The sequence below is a fragment of the Natrix helvetica genome (assembly GCF_964273705.1).
Source record: "Natrix helvetica genome assembly, chromosome: 5".
NCBI classification, from domain to species: Eukaryota; Metazoa; Chordata; class Lepidosauria; order Squamata; family Natricidae; genus Natrix; species Natrix helvetica.
Genome location: NC_138551.1, coordinates 3,015,273 through 3,030,093, shown reverse-complemented (window position 1 = coordinate 3,030,093; position 14,821 = coordinate 3,015,273).

The window sequence follows — 14,821 nt, the reverse complement described above, 5'->3', positions numbered from 1 at the left end:
CTTGGCAACTTCAATCCCAGAATTCCTCAGATTGCATGCTATATAAGACTTCACCTCCCAGAATTCCCCAGCCAGAACACTTTAAGAAGGTGGATTTCAACTCCCAGAATTCATCATCCCACATGCTTTAAGATGGATGGACTTCAACTCCCAGAATTCCTCATCCCACATGCTTTAAGATGGATGGACTTCAACTCCCAGAATTCATCATCCCACATGCTTTAAGATGGATGGATCAACTCCCAGAATTCCTCATCCCACATGCTTTAAGATGGATGGACTTCAACTCCCAGAATTCCTCATCCCACATGCTTTAAGATGGATGGATCAACTCCCAGAATTCCTCGTCCCACGTGCTTTAAGATGGATGGACTTCAACTCCCAGAATTCCTCATCCCACATGCTTTAAGATGGGTGGTCTTCAACTCCCAGAATTCCTCATCCCACATGCTTTAAGATGGATGGATCAACTCCCAGAATTCCTCGTCCCACGTGCTTTAAGATGGATGGACTTCAACTCCCAGAATTCCTCATCCCACATGCTTTAAGATGGATGGACTTCAACTCCCAGAATTCCTCATCCCACATGCTTTAAGATGGATGGATCAACTCCCAGAATTCCTCGTCCCACGTGCTTTAAGATGGATGGACTTCAACTCCCAGAATTCCTCATCCCACATGCTTTAAGATGGGTGGTCTTCAACTCCCAGAATTCCTTATCCCACATGGTTTAAGATGGATGGACTTCAACTCCCAGAATTCTTCAACATGCAATGTTTAAGATGGGTGGACTTCAACTCCCAGAATTCCTCAACCCGCAATGTTTAAGATGGGTGGACTTCAACTCCCAGAATTCCTCAACCCGCAATGTTTAAGATGGGTGGACTTCAACTCCCAGAATTCTGGCTGCTGGCTGAGGAATTCTGGGAGTTGCAGTCCACCTATCTTAAAGTTGCCAAGGTAAAGAAACACAAGGCTTCCTTAGCAGGATGAGGCCTTTAAAACTCTCGCAGGTGCTTTTATTCCACAAGCAGGAACTGCTAACAATTAAAACCCAATTTAAGAGAAGTGAAAGAGGAAGGACAGGCCGCAATAATGGTGTAGAAAAAACTAGCCAGAGCCATTAGTCACGATGCGCAGATGAAAAAGAGAACCTTCCAGACTAAAAATAAAGAAATCAATTGGGAATAATTTCCCCCTTTTAATAGCCAAGAAAATTGCTGGGGCTTTTCCCCCGAGGGTGCAAAGGTGAGTTTGATCAGCTGAGACCACCCAGGTTCTTTGTGCATTTAAAAAAACCCAAACCAGCCCAGGTGCTTTTCTGCTCACTGCAAAGAAACTGTAAATAATAGTTAAAATATTAATCAGAGCCCAGGAAAATCCCTGCTTAATTGCTTTACTGATTAAGCTGGAGCTTTCTTATTTTTCTCACTCTTTCCCCCACCTTAATTTTTTGTGTGTGCATATTTTTTTATTTTTTATTTGTTACAAACTTCAATACCTGTTAAAAACAGAGTGTTGACTGGTTCCCCTCCCTCCCCCTTTTTTACATTTTCTCTTATACATAATTAATTTTACATCACATCATTTCTAATTTCAGCCCCATTTTCTTTGCAATTTACCATCCTAAATTTTAATTTTTCTTAACAAATAAACATAATCGTTTTTCGCGCTTCCATAAATAATATATCAACTTTCTCATTTCATTTTCCATTTGTTATTTCTAGTTTCTATTTGCAGCATATATCATCAAATTTCAATTCAATATAACAAACATTTCAGTTAAGGGGTTATCCACACTTGACAATAATATTCTATTTAACTATATATCATCAACAATATCCATATATTTCATTTTCTACCAATATCTCTCCTTAATTTTTAAAAACTTTTTAGTATTACAGCCATTCTGGAGGGAGGTAGTCCTCGACTTACGACCACAATTTGAGCCCAAAAGGTAGAGTGCTCGGTGAGAAATTTGTTAAGCAACTTTTGTCCCACATTACGACTTTTCTTGCCACCGTTGTTAAGTGAATCACTGCCGTCGTTAAATTAGCAACACGGCTGTTAAGTGAATGCAGCATTCCCCATGGGCTGTGCTTGTCAAAGGCCGCAAAATGGAATCGCGTGACCCCCGAGACGCTGCAACCGTCATAAGTATGAGTCAGTTGCCAAGCATCTGAATTTTGATCCTGTGACTGTAGGAACGCTGCAATGGTCATAAATGTGAAAAATGTTCTTGTCCCTTTTTTTAGGGCCGTTATAACTTTGAACGGTCACTAAATGAACCATTGTAAGTCGAGGACTACCTGTACAGATAGTCCGTGATTTACGAACACAATTCAGACTATGATTTCCATTGCTAAGCCAAGGAGGTTGTTTGGTGAGTTGTGTTGCCTCATTTTAGGACCTTTATGCCAAGGTTGGTAAGTGAATCGCATGCGCAGAAGCAAAAAACAAGATGGTGGTGACTACGGCACTGCCGATAGAACAATGTTAAGGGGCATGTCTGGCCGAGTTACTAGCTACTCGTCCGAACCAGTCTGAACCGGTAGGAACCCACCTCTGAGAACCACCAAGCGCATGGGTCTCTGGTGCAGCTGAACACATGAAGTTTAGAGTGAGGGGCTTTTATACCTTCTCTCGGGCTTTGAACTTGAGCTTCCTGTTGCTGTGCGAGAACATGTCTTCTATTGATTGTTGTCAGATTTCCATAGGGTCATGTTTGTCTGAGCTAAGTTTGGTTGAAGTTTGGCTGATGCAACGTCCTTAGGAGATTGTGCAAGTGGTGAGCTCTGCTGCTGGATGGGTTAATCCTGTGATGTCCTGGAGGACATTGCACGAGCATGCTTCTCCTTTAGGGAAATATAATATTATGCCTTCTTAATATTTCTCAAAATATTTCATTCTTCTAAAAGAGTAGGTCTTCCCTCAGTAAGAAGACTATCTCTAGGCTCATTTGGGCATGTGTTATTTAATTAGTCGGCAATCTTAAACACTCAAAGAGCCACAAAGATCCTAAGCAGAAGCCCCCCCTTCAATTCTGGAGCCGACTGGAAGTCCGGTTCTCCCACCATAGAGTCTCCTCCTAGCGCAGCATCCTTTTTCCTCTACCTGTCCCAACCGAAAGCCCTATCAACTGTGCAGCTGATCGGCGACAGGGAGCTGCAGCAGAGGGAGGAAAGAGCCACATGTGGCTCCGGAGCCGCAGCTTGCCGACTCCTGAATGAGTTAATTAAATTCATTCATTTCTCCTGCAGAGAAGCTGGGCTTCCGAGTCTTGAGAACGTGAATTGTTCTCTGATGGGGACTAATCTGCTTTGCAGCCACATGCTAAATTTTCCAGATCGCTCTTTTTCTAAGCGGTCCAGCATTTAAACTTCCCACCGAGATCTTCAGCCTGATTTATTAGGAAATAAACCTAGGACAAAAAAGAAAAAAAAACCCTCACAAATACTTCAAATGTTAACCATTGTACCTTAAGCCACATAAATAAAAGAACATTTCCGCTTTTATGACCCTTAAATAATCTCTGAAAACCAGCTTTTCGGGTTTTACGGTCCTCTCAGTATTTGCCGATGGTGGAAATGATTGAAATAAAAGGAGAGAAAAGGTTAAAATTTCATCTTATCCCAGATCCCCATGGGAGATTTCAGAGAAGACAAAAATCGTCTCCAGAAACCAAATCCTTCTTTAGAACAGCAGCGCCCAGTGGACTTCAACACCCAGAATTCCCTTGCTGCAAGCGAGAACAGAATACCCGTTGCTAAGCAAGACAGTTCTTAAGTGAGTCGTGCCTGATTTTACAGGGAGTCCTCGACCTACGACCACAAGTGAGCTCAGAATTTGTTAAGTGAATTTTCTCCCGTTTTACAACCTTCCTTGCCAGAGTTGTTAAGTGAATCGCTGCCGTTGTTAAAGTTAGGAACACAGTTGTTAAGTGGATCTGACTTCCCTGTGGAGTTTGCTTGTCAGAAGGTCGCAAAAGCGGATCACATGACCTTGGGATGCTGCAACCGTCATAAACGTGAGTCAGTTCCCAAGCACCTTAATTTCGATCACGTGACCATGGGAATTCTGCAAAGGTCATAAGTGTGAAAAACGGTCATTTTTTTTCAGTGCTGTTGTAATTTCAAATGGTCACTAAATAAACTGTTGTCAATCTTGGATTACCTCTACCACCTTTTGGCCAGGGTTGTTAAGGGAATCATTGCAGTTATTAAATGAATCACACTGGCTGGGAAGATTGCAAATGGCAACGACGTGACCAGAGGGCGCGGCAACCATTAAAACAATCCATTTTGCCCCATTTTTACAACTTTTCTTGCCATGGTTGTTAAGTGAGTCATTGTAGTTCTTAAGTTAGTAGCGCGATTGTTAAGTGAATCTGGTTTGACCAGGCGCTCCAGATGGCGCTAAAGCTGTTGAAAGATCAATTTCAGATGCTTATAGCAGAACAAACAGCAACCAATTTGCAATTTGCTAAACATAACACCTTTGCCAACGCTAATAAACCTGGTAGATGGTTAGCATATACTTTGAGAAGGAATATGAATGATAGAATTATTGATAAAATTGAGTTTCGAGGGAAGATGGTATATCAACAAGAGTTGATTAAAAAATCATTTGTGGACTATTATACTAAGCTATATGTACAGGATAATATACAGAACAAGTTAATAGATGATTTTTTGGAAGGAAAAAGGGTTGCAAAAATTTCTGTGCTTCAAAAGGCAAATTTGGAACGTCTTATAACCGCTGATGAGATCACTTTAGTTATAAATCAACTTAAATTAGCTAAGGCTCCAGGGACTGATGGTTTGACTGCAATGTATTATAAAACTTTACAACTGGAAATGATTGAATATCTCACACAACTATTTTGTAATATACAACAAGGAGGTAAAATACCTCTCTCATGGAAAGCGGCTTTTATCTCATTGATACCTAAAGATAAAGAGGGCCCTAAGAAACCAGAGGATTACAGGCCGATATCTCTTCTGAACACAGATTATAAAATATTTGCTAAAGTATTAGCCAACAGATTGATGCCGGTTATTCAAGAGATTATTCATCATGATCAAGCAGGATTTATTGAAGGCAGACATATGAAGGAGAATGTAAGGCAACTCATAGATTTAATTGACTATCTTGATAAGAATAAGCAGATCTCTGCAGTGCTGGTTTTTTTGGATGCAGAGAAGGCCTTCGATCGAGTGAATTGGAACTTTCTAACCAAGACTTTGGAAAAGATGGATATGGGACCACGATTGCGGCAGGCGATTGGAGCAATTTATCAGCAACAAAATGCACAACTTATTATTAATGGAAATTTGTCAACAACTTTCGAGATACAAAAAGGCACAAGACAAGGTTGCCCATTATCCCCATTGTTATTTATTTTAATTTTGGAAGTCTTGTTGAACGCAATTCGGGACTCAAAATCCTTAGATGGCATAGCTATCAGGCAAAAGGAATACAGAACTAGAGCATTCGCCGATGATCTGGTTGTTACCCTTTCACATCCTTTGAAATCAATAATCCAGATGAAAAATATCATAATAGAATTTGGCATGGTGTCTGGGTTTAGACTAAATCAAAACAAAACGAAAATGATGGTTAAAAACATGACAGAGACTCAAAGAAAGAGACTTGTAAGTTTAGCAGGTTTTGAAATAGTTTCTAAAGTTAAATATTTAGGAATACAAATTTCAGAATCAAACACAAAACTTTTCTCAAATAACTATGAAGTGTTGTGGCAAAAGATACAGAAAGATCTTGAAGCGTGGAAAAAGTTACAATTGTCTTTGCTTGGAAGGATCTCAGCAATTAAAATGAACATTCTACCTAGATTTATCTTTCTATTCCAGATGATTCCGGTGCTCAAGTCAGATAAAACCTTGTTAAATTGGCAAACAACATTAAATAAATTTGTTTGGAAGGAGAAAAAACCGAGAGTAAAGATGAAGATTATGCAAGATACACGTGAAAGAGGTGGCCTCAGACTCCCAAACCTTCGATTGTATTATGAAGCTGCGGTATTAACGCATGTAGCAGATTGGTTTGGGAAAACAAAAATGGAATTGCTCAATATAGAAGGCCATGATCTTGTTCTGGGATGGCATGCATATCTTTTTTATGAAGACAGGGTGGATAAAGTGTTCAACAACCATGTTCTCCGTAGTGCCTTGATGAGAATATGGAAGAAGCACCGGCCCAATTGGGATTATAAAATACCGCTTTGGTTGGATCTTGCAGACACCATGGGGATTATGAATATTAAGTCACTCGGGGGTTGTTTATATAAAGATGTGCTTATTGCTGATGGGGGCGAATGGAAGTTAAAAACTTTGGAACAGCTGTTGGAAGAAGGAATTACTTTAAATTGGTTACATTACATACAGCTTCAGAAGAGATGGGAAGAAGATCGTAGGGTCGGCTTTATGGATAAAGAAGTGGAACTGATTAAGCAGATAAAAGAGACTGGTCCAAAACAAGTTAAAAGAATATATAATGTACTGTTAGAAAGAGACTCAGAAAGTGAATTGGTTAAGGATTGTATGATTAAATGGGCTCAGAATTTTGGTGAAGTGGTTATGTTGGAAACGTGGGAAAAAATATGGGTTCAGAATGTTAAATTTACACAGTCACAGAATTTAAGGGAGAATTTTTATAAAATGTTTTACAGATGGTATTTAGATCCTAAAAAATTATCATGCATGTACCCAAATGTTCAACCAAAATGTTGGAGATGCGGGTGTCTAGATGCTACCTTTTTTCATGTATGGTGGACTTGTAACAAGGTGAAAGCTTTTTGGATAAAAATATGGTGGGTTATGCAGAATGTATTTAAGAAAAGAATACAATTCACTCCACAAATGTTTTTATTGGGTATAGTTAAGGATTTTACCAAAGGGGAAACAAAATTGGCCTTGTATATGGTCACAGCAGCTAGGTTGTTGATTGCGCAACATTGGAAAAAAGATTTTTTGCCGACAATCGATCAATGGATTCAGAAGGTGGCGGGGTTCGCTGAAATGGCAAAAATTTCAGCTTTCTTAAAAGCTCAGAAACAGGAGGATTACACACAGGAATGGGCAAAATGGATTGATTATATACAGAATAAATACCAGACTAGGAGTTATTATGTAGCCTTTAGGTAAGAATGTTTAGACCGATAGATGATCAGAGTAAATAGTATATGGGATGTTTGGAATTGTTAGAGTGGTATACAGCGGAAGTCAGGGGGGTGGGTTTGCGTGGGAGGTGGGGGAGGGTTAGGGTGGAGGGTGGGGCAATATATATGTATGAATAAATTAGAAGATGGGACTAATGAAACATTGTTAGGCTAGGAGAAATTTATATTAAGAGTTATAGATGTTAAATTAGCTTAGAAAATGATCAATGTGTTATTATTAATTTAAGAGTAATTTATATAGTTTTTGTTGGGAGGAGAGGGGTTATGAGTAATCTATTTTAAGATGGGGGGAGGGGGTAAAGTGTTTGGTATAATATTTGAATGTGAATTTTTGCGGGGGGGTATAGCATTTGTATGAGATTTATATTGTATGGAGGGGGGGGGTGAAAAGGGGGAAAACTTGTTTGTACAAAACTCTTTTAATAAAAAAAAAAAAAAAAAAACGGTCATTTTTTTTCAGTGCTGTTGTAATTTCAAATGGTCACTAAATAAACTGTTGTCAATCTTGGATTACCTCTACCACCTTTTGGCCAGGGTTGTTAAGGGAATCATTGCAGTTATTAAATGAATCACACTGGCTGGGAAGATTGCAAATGGCAACGACGTGACCAGAGGGCGCGGCAACCATTAAAACAATCCATTTTGCCCCATTTTTACAACTTTTCTTGCCATGGTTGTTAAGTGAGTCATTGTAGTTCTTAAGTTAGTAGCGCGATTGTTAAGTGAATCTGGTTTCTCCATTGACTTTGCTCGTCAGAAGGTTGCAAAAGGGGATCGCATGACCCCGGGACACGGCAACCATCATAAATGTGAGTCAGATGCTAAGCGTCTGAATTTTATGCAATACAATACAATACAATAGTAGAGTTGGAAGGGATCTTGGAGGTCTTCTAGTCCAACCCCCTGCCTAGGCAGGAAACCCTATACCGTTTCAGACAAATGGCTATCCAACATCTTCTTAAAGACTTCCAGTGTTGGAGCTTTCACAACTTCTGGAGGCAATTTCTGTTCCACTGATTAATTGTTCTCACTGTCAGGAAGTTTCTCCTCAGTTCTAAGTGGCTTCTCTCCTTGATTAGTTTCCACCCATTGCTTCTTGTCCTGCCCTCAGGTGCCTTGGAGAATAGCTTGACTCCTTCTTCTTTGTGGCAACCCCTGAGATATTGGAAGACTGCTATCATGTCTCCCCTAGTCCTTCTTTTCATTCAGCTAGACATGCCCAGTTCCTGCAACCGTTCTTCATATGTTTTAGCCTCCAGTCCCCTAATCCTCTTTGTTGCTCTTCTCTGCACTCTTTCTAGAGTCTCCACATCTTTTTTACATCGTGGTGACCAAAACTGAATGCAAATATTCCAAGTGGGGCCTTTCCAAGGCCTTATAAAGTGGTATTAAGACTTCACGTGATCTTGATTCTCTCCCTCTGTTGATCCCTCTGTTGATGCATTTTAATCATGTTGCAGCTGTCATAAGTGTGATAAATGGTCAAAAGTCACTTTTTCAGTGCCGTTGTAACTTCGAATGGTCACTAAGCAAACCTAAGTCGAAGGCTGTTTGTATTGTGCAAGCAGAACACACATACCGCAGTAGCACAACGCCGTTTTCCACAATCAGGTCTGTCCCAGGTGTGTTTTGCATTGTAACCACCACGTAGACGGGAATGTTGGAGAAAATGGTCACAGAACCGAAGTTAAGGCGGCTTAGAAGCCTTCACTCTTGTGAAACTATTATCTCCTTGGGGAACATGACGCGCCTCTGCTAAGCTATGGTTTAGCAACAGCTTATTAAGCTAAGCTAAGACATAAACAATACGTTATAAATCATCCCAACAACTGATTTTGTTCAACACTCTGGAGCGGGGTTTCTCAATCTTTAACACGGGTAGACTTCAACCCCCAGAATTCCCCAGCCAGCCATGCTGTCAAGGTTTGAGAGACACTGACTAGGGAATTCTGGGATTCAAAGTCCATCTTAACGTTATCAAGGTTTGACTGAGGAATTCTGGGATTCAAAGTCCATCTTAAAGTTGTGAAGGTTGAGAGACACTGACTAGGGAATTCTGGGATTCGAAGTCCATCTTAAAGTTGTGAAGGTTGAGAGACACTGACTGAGGAATTCTGGGATTCGAAGTCCATCTTAAAGTTGTGGAGGTTGATTGTCCTCCCTGTCAGGAAGTTTCTCCTTAATTCCAGGTTACTTCTTTCCTTGATTAGTTTCCGTCTGTTGTTTCTTGTTATGTCTTTAGGTGTTTTATAAAAAGAAATTAATAGTCCAAAGAAGCTAATGAATCTCAGAAAACCAAAGAACCAAGATCCATAAAATGCAAGAAATTGGCTTGTTTTGGAGGGACATTATGGTACGGATGCATTTCTGATCTCAGGCTTCAATATTTCCAGAGAAATATCTCAAAGTCACTTTGCGGGGTGCAGGGAGGTATTCAGTGCACGAAGTTCCCCAGCAGAATTCTGCACACGGTCTGGAAGACGTGCGGCTGCTTTTATCCCGAGCGCAGCCTTGGCTCTCGTCCAGATAAGTCGGTATCTCTCAGCAAGGTCGCATTGGAAGCAGTCAGCACATCTGGTGGCTGGAGAGACCTTGTGAAAGGTGATAATTCGGGTCAGAGCGGGAAGCTGTTTAGCCTGAAAAGGAATTTGCTTCGATAAGAATGGACGATTCATATCTCATTCCGTTTGCTTCCTTGTTCTTTTCTTCTCTTCTTCCCCTCTTCCTTTCATTTCCATTTTCTTTCTGCTTCTCCTTCCTTCCTTCCTTCCTCTCACCCACTCATCTTTCCTCTTCTCCTCCACTCCTCCTCTTCCACCTTCTTTCCTCCCCTCCCTTCACTTTCCTCTTCCTCCTCCCCTCCCCTCTTGTCTCCCTTTCCTCCTTCCTTCCTTCCTCCCTCCTTCCTCTCCTCCTCCCTCCCCTTCTCTCACTCATTACCTCTTCCTCCTCCTCTCCTATCCCCATCCTGGATGCCTCTGCCGTGCCTTTGCATAGGAGAAATACTTTTGCACATGTAGGAAGTTTTTTAAAAAAAACCCACCCCTCTCCTAGAAAAATGAAATATCCTGGGAAATATTGAAAAGGCAGAATATTATATTTTCCCTGGATTAGAAATGGAAAAACATGTTTTTAGGCAGGAAACAGACTTACTCTTAATAGCCCCCCACCTATGTCACTGGGCCATTAAACACCCTGGGCCAGTCTATTCTACATAACAAAGATATCCCCCTTCAGCTCCAGGGTGATGGGATTAAAGCATGATAGTATTAGCCCTTTACCCATCTCACCACAGGGAACCTGGGAAGAAGCAAGGCTCAACCAAACATGGACTCAACACACAGCCTAGAGAGTTGTCAACCAATCAGAATGCAAGCTCAAGATCAAAGGCCAGAGAGGGCATAAAACCAGGGACTTTCAGCATCTTGGTCTCTCTTTTCTTCTTCACCCAACATCTGGAAGCCTGGGATCCTCCTTTTCTGCTCAGGAGCTCAAGCCATGTGATCCTGTCCACCATTAAACCATCTTTCCAAGCAGCCTCCATGTTTCCAGGGTCTTTTTCCCCACTTGGAACTGAACCCAGAAGGACGTTTCTCCCAACACACATCCAAAAAAATCCATCCGAATTACTCACCAACAAACACAATGTATTTATCCACCCACAGGGCTGTCCCCTTTGCCTCGAGCGCACTCACTTTTCTACCAGGCTGGGAGTTAATTTCATACCACACACGTTCCTTCAAGAGACCAGCCTGGTGAAACCCAAAATGATTTGAGTGCTTCACCACAAAAAGATTTTGGCTTAATCTGGAGCTTTCAGGGAGCCACCCAGAAATGGTGTTTTGCAGATTTGGGGGTAAGCTCATAATTGTATGGTCTACTCTGCGTGATTTGCTGAGACAGCTGCAAAAGGTATTTGCTGCTATTCCTGGCTTTAACAGAATAGCAGAGTTGGAAGGGAGCTTGGAGGTCTTCTAGTCCAACCCCCTGTTCAAGCAGGAGACCCCATACCATTCCAGACAAATGGTTCTCCAACATCTTCTTAAAAGCCTCCAGTGATGGCGCATCCACAACTATAGGAAAGCTGTTCCACTGATTAATTGTTCTCACTGTCAGAAAGTTTCTCCTCAGTTCTAAGTTTATTTATTTTATTTATTTATTAGACTTGTTAGCCACTCCCTCTCCACGAAGGGACTCGGGGCGGCGTACAATAAATAAATCACATGTTACACAATTAGACAATTACATTACACGGAGGAGGTATAAAATCACAACAATTGTTACAATACAAAAACAACGATAATAATAAGGTTAAAAATTAAAATACCCAATTTAAAATTTTAAAGTGTAAAAAGTTTAAAGTTGCTTCTCTCCTTGATTAGTTTCGACCCATTGCTTCTTGTTCTGCCCTCAGGTGCTTTGGAGAACAGTTTGACTCCCTCTTCTTTGTGGCAACCCCTGAGATATCGGAAGACTGCTATCATGTCTCCCCTAGTCCTTCTTTTCATTAAACTAGACATGCCCAGTTCCTGCAACCGTTCTTCCTATGTTTTAGCCTCCAGTCCCCTAATCCTCTTTGTTGCTCTTCTCTGCACTCTTTCCAGAGTTCTGGAAATTGGTTGGATTATCTGTCTGCCTGTCTGTCTATATTTATCTATATCTATGTCTGTCTATCTATCTATGTCTATCTATGTCTATCATTGTCCGTATGTCTTTCTATATATCTGTGTCTGTCTATCTATGTCTGTCTATCTATGTCTGTATCGTTGTCCGTCTGTCTATCTGTCTATCTATGTCTACCTATGTCTGTTTGTCTATCTATCATCTATATCTGTCTATCATTTTCTGTCTATCTGTCTATCTATGTCTGTCTATGTTTGTTTATCTATTTATATCGGTCTATCTATATCTATCATTATCTATCTGTCTGTCTGTCTATTTATATCTATGTCTGTCTGTCTATCTATGTCTGTTTATCTATGTCTATCTATGTGTCTATCTATGGATCTATCATTCTGTCTGTCTGTCTATGTCTGTCTGTCTATCTATCTATCTCTACCTACCTACCTACCTACCTACCTACCTACCTACCTACCTACCTACCTACCTATGTCTATGTCTATGTCTATGTCTATCACCTATCTCTCTCTCTCTCTCTCTCTCTCTCTCTCTCTCTCTCTCTCTCTCTCTCTGTCTCTATCTATCTATCTATCTATCTATCTATCTATCTATCTACCTACCTACCTACCTACCTACCTACCTACCTATGTCTGTCTATGTCTATCACCTATCTATCTATCTATCTATCTATCTATCTATCTATCTATCTATCTATCTATCTCTGTCTGTCTGTCTGTCTGTCTGTCTGTCTGTCTGTCTCTATCTATCTATCTATCTATCTATCTATCTATCTATCTATCTATCTATCTATCATCTACCTACCTACCTACCTACCTACCTACCTACCTACCTACCTACCTATCTATCTATCTATCTATCTATCTATCTATCTATCTATCTATCTATGTCTGTCTATGTCTATCATCTATGTCTGTCTGTCTGTCTGTCTGTCTGTCTGTCTGTCTGTCTATTTAGCAGTTCCTGTATTTCCACTTACTCCCATTTCTGCTTCAGTCCTGAAGAAAGGAGGAAAACCAACCCTGGCTACATTTCCTATGATGTAAACTACAAATGACACAACTTTCATTGAAGTCTCTTGCTCAACGCCTCCTCCAATTGCAAACAATGCAGAATGGCCCATGGAAGCATCCGTAAAGGGGGTGGGGAGAGGGGAACTCCCCATGCATGGCTTCCAGGGAATAAAAATAAAGGAAGCAATTGATAGGCAATTTGATCTAATGGTTAACGCATCAGACTAGAAAACAGGAGACGGTGAGTTCTAGTCCTGCCTTAGGAATGAAAACCAGCTGGGTGACTTTGAGCCAATCACCAGGTGGCGGTGTGTTGGATATGCCTTGAGCTATAAGCGGGATGCAAATAAGCACATAATAAAATTAAGATACGAGCGAGTGAGAGAGTCCGTTGTACACTTTCACACACACACACGCAGGGTCCACCTCCTCGGCCCAGAGTCTCCGGTTCACAGGGTGCAAACTGGAAATCTAATTTCAGATTGATCCCTTGCCACCAAAATCTCACTCTGGCAGTTTTTTAAATGCCCTTTAACACAAACCAACCGGCGGTTATGCAAGGAACAAGAAATATTGCATTAGATTTCTGCCTCCTCTCCTCCCTCCTCCTCCTCTGCCTCCTTCTTGCTCTTCTTCCAGTGAAAAAGAAAGGGAAAACCCCCCAAATCTTGCAAAAAATCTCCTCACAAACGTCTCTAGCCATGGAGTGTCCCCATCAGCCCCTCTTGGCTTTCCCCTGCAATTTAAGCTTGGAATCACCTTGCACCCAGGTGCCTCAGAAAGGGCGGATTTATTTATCCCTTTATTTGTCAACTTTATGGTCATAAGTCAAAGTCTGCCTGTTAAAATCAGGAGGCCGTCGATTCGAGACGAATACTACAGAGGATTTTTCTCCTCAGTGCAGGGTTGGTCTGTGGAACTCATGGCCACAAGATGCTACGAGCATAAAGAGGTGAACTAAAATCTAGAGGAGAATGATATGAGGAAGGAATAGAACTGGAACGGTGGGCTTACTTACAAGTCCAATCTCGATATGTAAAAGGCAGAAAAAAATCAGGTATTAAGAAGGAACCCACAGAATTAGATAACATTTTACTAGGTCAGGGGTGTCCAAACTTGGGAACTTTAAGACTTGTGGACTTCAACTCCCAGAATTCCCCAGCCAGCCATGCTGGCTGGGGAATTCTGGGAGTTGAAGTCCACAAGTCTTAAAGTTCCCAAGTTTGGACACCCCTGTACTAGGTGAAAAGGAGAAAATGATTAAAAAATTATATCAGTATCTGTGGGATTATACAATGGCAGAAGAGCAGGTAAAGGAAACCATGTTAGCATGGTGTAGGAACTTTGGTTACGGCATAGATTTGGACAATTGGTGAGACATATGGGCAAGAAACAGAAAGTTAACTTTAGCCACCTCAAGGAAAACTTATACAAGATGTTCTACATCCCACCCACAACTTTAGCTAAAATTAACAAAAACGTATCGCCACGATGTTGGAAATGTAACGCTAGGAACCTTCTACCATACATGGTGGGAGTGCCCGAAACCTTGGGCTTTTGGGCACCAGTTAAGAAAGTATTTGGAAGAGATGCTAAACCAAAGGATGGAGTGGAGGCCAGAATTATTTCTACTAGGGATCACAAAAGGAAAACATGACAAAGGTGGACTATATTTAATGCTGCATATTTTAATGGTGGCAAGACTGGGTTTTGCACAAAAATGGAAAAATAAGGAGACTTCCTCGGAACAAGAAATAATAAATAAGATACTGACTTGCGCAGAGATGGACAGACTGACTCTAGAACTCAAAGACAGGAGAGAGACGGAATATCACGAAATCTGGGACAAATGGTACCGATGGAAAAGGCCGGGACAGAAAAACACAGACAAGTTAAGAATTGGAAAATATGGTATTAAGAAGGTGCGATAGGCAGGAATCAGTTATGTATTTGTATGATTAGTAATTATATA